This window comes from Panicum virgatum, chromosome 7K, assembly GCF_016808335.1.
Source record: "Panicum virgatum strain AP13 chromosome 7K, P.virgatum_v5, whole genome shotgun sequence".
In the NCBI taxonomy this organism is placed as follows: Eukaryota; Viridiplantae; Streptophyta; class Magnoliopsida; order Poales; family Poaceae; genus Panicum; species Panicum virgatum.
The window spans coordinates 11,030,921-11,037,023 of NC_053142.1; the positions used below are offsets into that span (position 1 = coordinate 11,030,921).

Genomic DNA, 6,103 nt, shown 5'->3' on the forward strand with positions numbered 1-6,103 from the left:
TTGTAACGCAATAAATGTTCTTGATTAACTTGTTCTTGGGATATGACAGACCTTCTACACCTCTCAAGCTCCCTCCTGGCATTTCTAATTCTTTTTTTTCCAAAACCCCTAGAACCTCACGATCCCAATGCCAAAGCTCTCCCAGCACCCGAGCGGCGGCGTTGATCTTGCAAGGAAAGAAAGGAAAGGTTCCGAGCGGCAACATTCAGAGCGGAGGGGCATACGACGCACCGCTCGCAAAGATCCAAGCAGGAACAGGAGAATCGGATGGATGAAAATGTCGCGAGAAACTATGACAGGACGCGACGCACCGTCGCCTTCTTAGATTTATTATTAGTTGCAGAGATTGCAGAGAAGAGATAAACGTAGTTTTGGGTAACCCAAAACCAAAAAAAAAATACGGATGGTCTGGTCGACGCAATTTCGACCCGCTTTCATCCTGACCCATTTTGCAAGCCCTGGCCGCCGCACCCCCGCTCAGTCGTCCGGCCATCGGCCCGCCGCCGCATCGCTCCCACCATCGGGCAGACTCTTCGCCACCGCCGCATCGCTCCCGACGGCGCACTGCCGCTCCTCTCGCCGCCCCTCCCCCGCACCCCCCGCTGCTCCGCACTAGCCTCAGTTTCTGCAGGTTAGGCTTGGATTCGTCCGCCACCCTGCAGCACACCAGATCTGGCCCCCTCGCCCTCCTCGCAGCCACGAGCCACATCGCTGGAGACGGCGACCACCGCCCACACGCGAACGGGGTGCCCGACGACCATGCCCAGAGGAAGACAAAGCAGGGGGCCCGACGGCCTCGCCGGCTTCCCCGAAGAGATCCTGCAGGAGATCCTGGTCCGCCTCCCGGCGAAATCCGTCCTTCGGTGCCGCGCCGTCTGCCGTGGGTGGCGCCGCCTCACCACTGATCCCGCTTTCCTCGTCGCGCACCACCGCCACCAGCCCACGCTCCATTTCATCAGCTCAATTGGAGGCACTTGCGTCAATTATTACTACTCCCTCGACGCCATCCGCCTCCAGAAAGCGGAGCGTCAGCCGGTGTTATGGCCCAGGGGCTGCAGATTCGATGCCTCCTGCGACGGGCTTGTGGTCATCGGCGGTTACATCTGCAACCCAGCCACACGCCAGTGGGCGCCCCTAAGCCGCCGGAAGGGATATTTTGGCAACATCATCGGCCTCTACCGGCATCAACCCTCGGGAGAGTACCGGTTGCTGTTCTGGAGACCGTCGAATGTTCCTTCTGCAATGTACTGTCCAAATGATTATTGCGTCCACACAGTGGGCTCCGAAAATCCGAGGTGCATCACTTGCTCAATAACACTGGTCGATGAGGAGCTAAGAAGGGCCTTAAGTGGGATGGGTCCAGACATCCGTGGCGCTCCAGTACACCTCCATGGAAACCTGCACATTCACTGGAAGAAGGAATGGAATGTCAACTACCACAGGATCCTGGTGTTCTGACACAGTGACCGAGTCCTTGAGGCAGATGCGTCCCCCTGCTGTGAACCCCCGCCATATCATGCAGTTGTTTGACATGGGTGGCATGCTTGCTGCGTCATGCAGCAAGGATGCCATGATGGACATGAGAATCTTCTCACTGCAGGTCTACGAAAGCGAAGTCTGGTCATTCCAGTACCGGATCAAGCTGCCAGAGATGGAGATCCGGCAGTTCCAGGAACAAGGAGATTGGTTAGCCAAGATCGTGTCTGAGGAAGGTGACCTGCTTGTCAGCTGCTTTGGCTGGCTGTTGCACTACGACAGAAACTGCAATTTGCTGGCCAAGTTCCAGTATGATGATGATCTACCCGTGCTGACCCCGTATAGGCTCAAAGAAAGCCTTATTCAGCATACATTTTTCCAAAAGAAGCCGAACAATTCATCTTCTCCATTTATGCCATGTTAAATGTAAGTAGTTTCAATGTTCTTACTCCTAAGTTCTGTTTTTCCTGTTATAAGTGACACCATTAAATATATTATTCTTATTGTGGAACAAATTGAGAAATAGGTATATTCTTTATCGAAATGAATTTAGTAGAACTGTCCCTATGTATAGAAGACTGCAGTTTAGAATAGATTGTGCACTTTTGACCCAGCATTGTACCCTCTGTGACATCCTTCTCTTATTTGAATATGAATACGGTTGTCTAATTCATTTGGAGCATTTCTAGCTAGACTAGACCAAACTATTTTCCCAGGTGGTGGGGGTATACATGTAACATTACTGCTGATATAAGCTATTGGTTCATGTTAGTGTTTCAGGCTTTGTTATCAGTTCATTTTGGATGGTGGTGATTCCATTGATATTTTATCCTTGGGAAAATCGGTTAATACAGCATAGATTACTGTTATGGCAAGTGGAGCCAATCCAGGGCCCCACGCGGTACTGTAGTATGTGTACAGTACCACGTGAATAGTGCACAATCCGATTTGATTAGATTGATTTGGTCTATTAGGAAAGAGATAAGATAGATTGATTCGGTTAGGATATTGCTTAGGGGTCAAGTCAGTCGTCTCTATAAAAGAGACTATCATGTATCTCTTTGAGGGAAGCAAGATTAGAACCAAATACTTCCCAGAGCCTCCAACGTGAGGGCGGGTAGCCTCTAATCCTGTTATCTACCATATCATTTGGTATCAAGAGCTTTCGTTCCTGCGACCACCAAATCCCACCCAATCCCACCCATCGATCCTTTCCCTTGCGCCCAGATTGGATCGATTTCACCCCTGTTCTTCCACGAATTTCATCTATTCCACCCTAGATCGCATTTGCTGTCATCTTTGACAACCACCATGGGAGTTCCCAAGTTCCACGTCCCAGACTTTGATGGTAGTTCCGATCCCTTGCAGTGGCTGCACCGCTGCAACCAAGGCTTTGATGCATGGAAGACTACAGAAGAAGACAAGATGTGGTTTGCCACACTCCGATTGACGGGCGTGGCTTATCAATGGTACTGCAAGATCGAGAGGAACCGTGGCATGCCGACGTGGGAGCAATTTGCCGGCAAAATCAGCCGCCAGTTTGCGCAGGTCCCAGCGCCGGTCAAGCCAGATGCTCCATCAGGCACTGTGGCACCAGAGGCAACTGCTGCGACACCAGTAGCCCCAAGGGCACCTCTTCCGGCAGCAGCACCTGGAATCGATGTCCTGCTGGCCTCCACATCTCGGCAGTCGGCCTCTGCTTCCACCCCAGCAACCCCGATCTGCTCGCAACGGCAAACCCCAACTCAGCTACTGTTGGAGTTGCCACCTTCTCCACCAGCATCTTCACTCCTTGTGCCATCACCGGCGAAGCCTGCTGCTCCGTCATCGCCGCCAACAACCCCGGTGGCGCCTTCAGCTATTCATCCGTTCGCAGCCTCTGGTGACTTTCAAAAGCTCCTCTTCAGCGACTCCACCACCATGGCCGGCTGCTGTACCAATAGCCCGTCCTCAGGAGGAGAGGAGCGCACCCTGTTTCTGATGCCACGAGGGAACCCGATGCCGGAGCCGATCTGCATCTTGGGGACCATCTTCGACTCCGGCGGGATCCATCCGCATCACGACTCCGGCCGGTCCATCAACAGGGGCGCCTCCGCCTGGAGAGGCACCAGGGGCACCACCGGACGGACGGCGCTCGCGCTTGCGCCCGCACTGCATGCACGTGCGCCGGCGCCTGCATCCGTCACTCTGCCCCGAGCACCCTGCTGCTAGAGGACTTTGCAGTCCTGCAGGAGCCCACCGCGTCGTCCTTGGGACGCTGGGAGCCTGGGACCACTATCAGCTCGACGGCACGAGGTACAAGGGCGTCGTGCTCCTATGCGGCGGCTGCGCCAGCGAGTCCGCCATCACCACCACCGACGCCGACGAGGCCATTCTGTTCCGCTACCTCGACACCGGCGACAAAGCTGCTTTCCCCTTCGCGCTGCCCACCATCCGCACCAAGCTAGAGAGATGGCTTGGTTTTGTTCGTCTGCTGCTACTACGGCCATGGCTACTACACCGTCGCCGTCTGCAAGAACACCATTGGGGAATTGCAGCCTGTTGTTCTCGCGGCTTCTCTTGCCTTTGTTGCTCAACTTCAACATTGCATGGCAACCACCTTGGGCAGCATCCATGGCCATTTCCATCTGACAGCTCGAGGACGAGCTGTCTTCAAGGGGTGGTGAAGTGTTATGGCAAGTGGAGCCAATCCAGGGCCCCACGCAGTACTGTAGTATGTGTACAGTACCACGTGAATAGTGCACAATCCGATTTGATTAGATTGATTTGGTCTATTAGGAAAGAGATAAGATAGATTGATTCGGTTAGGATATTGCTTAGGGGTCAAATCAGTCGTCTCTATAAAAGAGACTATCATGTATCTCTTTGAGGGAAGCAAGATTAGAACCAAATACTTCCCAGAGCCTCCAACGTGAGGGCGGGTAGCCTCTAATCCTGTTATCTACCATATCATTAGATTACTTTTTTTCTTGTCAAACTTTCCGTAATTGTGACTATATATTGCAAAGTACCCAGGCATGCATAGGCCTTCTATCAGTTTTAATGTTGACATGTCACCATTGCTCATCATGCACTGTTCCACCGCATTTGGATTGACCTGAAGGTAACCTGGATCATATTTTCCAAAAATCCAGCCCCCTACTGGGATAAAATCATTCAGAGTTTCACCATGTCAATGGTCAAGTTGCTTCATATTTGGTCCACCGAAATTACAACAGACAGATTACACGAGGATTTATGTTTTGTTCACCAAAAATTTGTACATACAGTGTGGAATGACTCTTATGTGCATAAAGTTGAAACCTAGCATGGTCCTAGATACTGCATTGCGCAATTAAATTAAACTATTTTGCACACAGTTGAAACCTAACATGGTCTGAAGAATGCAACATATTTTGATTAAGAGAGTTATCTTGATAATGGACACAGTTTTGGCTCAAGTTCTCCTGACGGTATCAACTCGCTATTTCTCAACTAGCATGCTCTGTTGTACCATTACATCTAGATGTTTACTAATGCACATCATGCTTACGCCTTTACTCACACCAAATTGTTTTGCTTTTTATGTCAGGCATTAATCTGTGCTTGGAAGATATTTCTCGAATTCTTCGCAAATATGAAGTACAATTCAGCATTTCTAATCATATTACTTTATTTGTTTATGTGCTTCCTGGTGCCAGAAGATAGTCTTAGTATGTTTTATAGCACCGCTGTACTATGGTTTTATATATGCATGAGTAGCAAAGATGAACAATAACCAATCATAATCCTGTGAAGCCTAGGTCTACTAAAAGGGATGGCTGATTTACTTTCGAGTCTGTATAGCTATCCTTCTTGTAATACCAGAGTACTTGTATAAATGATTGTATTATTCCTGAGCTCAGTTATAAATTTCCATACTAGGAGCATGGCGGACCTTTGGCACGCCTTATTATCTGTTAATTAGTCCTGTGTATATAGATATCTAGTTATTGATATGCATGTAGCAAATTTTTTACCTCCATCCACAAAAGAATGCAATTGTTATATAAAAAAGTAATAACATTCATGATACAAAATAAGTATCATTAAATTAGTTATAGAATATATTTTCATAATTAATTTATTTGGAGATATAAGTGCTAATACTATTTACTATAAATTGGTTAAACTTAAACTGGTTTGACTATTCTACAATTGCACTCTTTCGTGGACGAAGGAATTAGAATGTAGCATCAGCAGTGACATACATACCGTGGTAGCGTAGGTTGCAGCTAGCAAGTGTCTATGGAAATGGATTGACTATTGTTACAGATTACCTCATTTATTAGCGTCAACACAGGCGTGTCGAGTGAAGCTAACTACTCTTGTGTTGGCCGAATCCCTTCTTCAGCTCCTTGGATTGTAAGCTTCACATGCCATTGAAATTGACCAGAAGTCCCATTTCCTGCGTACCTCAAATAAAAAATGTTGGAATATGATTTGACTTAGCCGAGCTTTACTCGCTTGGTCCTAAAATAAGTGCACTTCTACGTTTGAGATGAAGAGATTAATGTTGTTGAGAAATTACATATATACTTCTATAAAGATGTAATCATTGCACTTTGGTTTGGGAAGAGAGGAGGTAGAAAAAGACAATTTAGGTTGT

General features: G+C 48.5%; 1 pseudogene; it reads left to right on the forward strand.

The window, feature by feature from the left end:
* Positions 1-397: 397 nt before the first annotated feature.
* LOC120639781 lies at positions 398-5,418 on the forward strand (annotated as a pseudogene).
* The last annotated feature ends 685 nt before the right edge of the window (positions 5,419-6,103 follow it).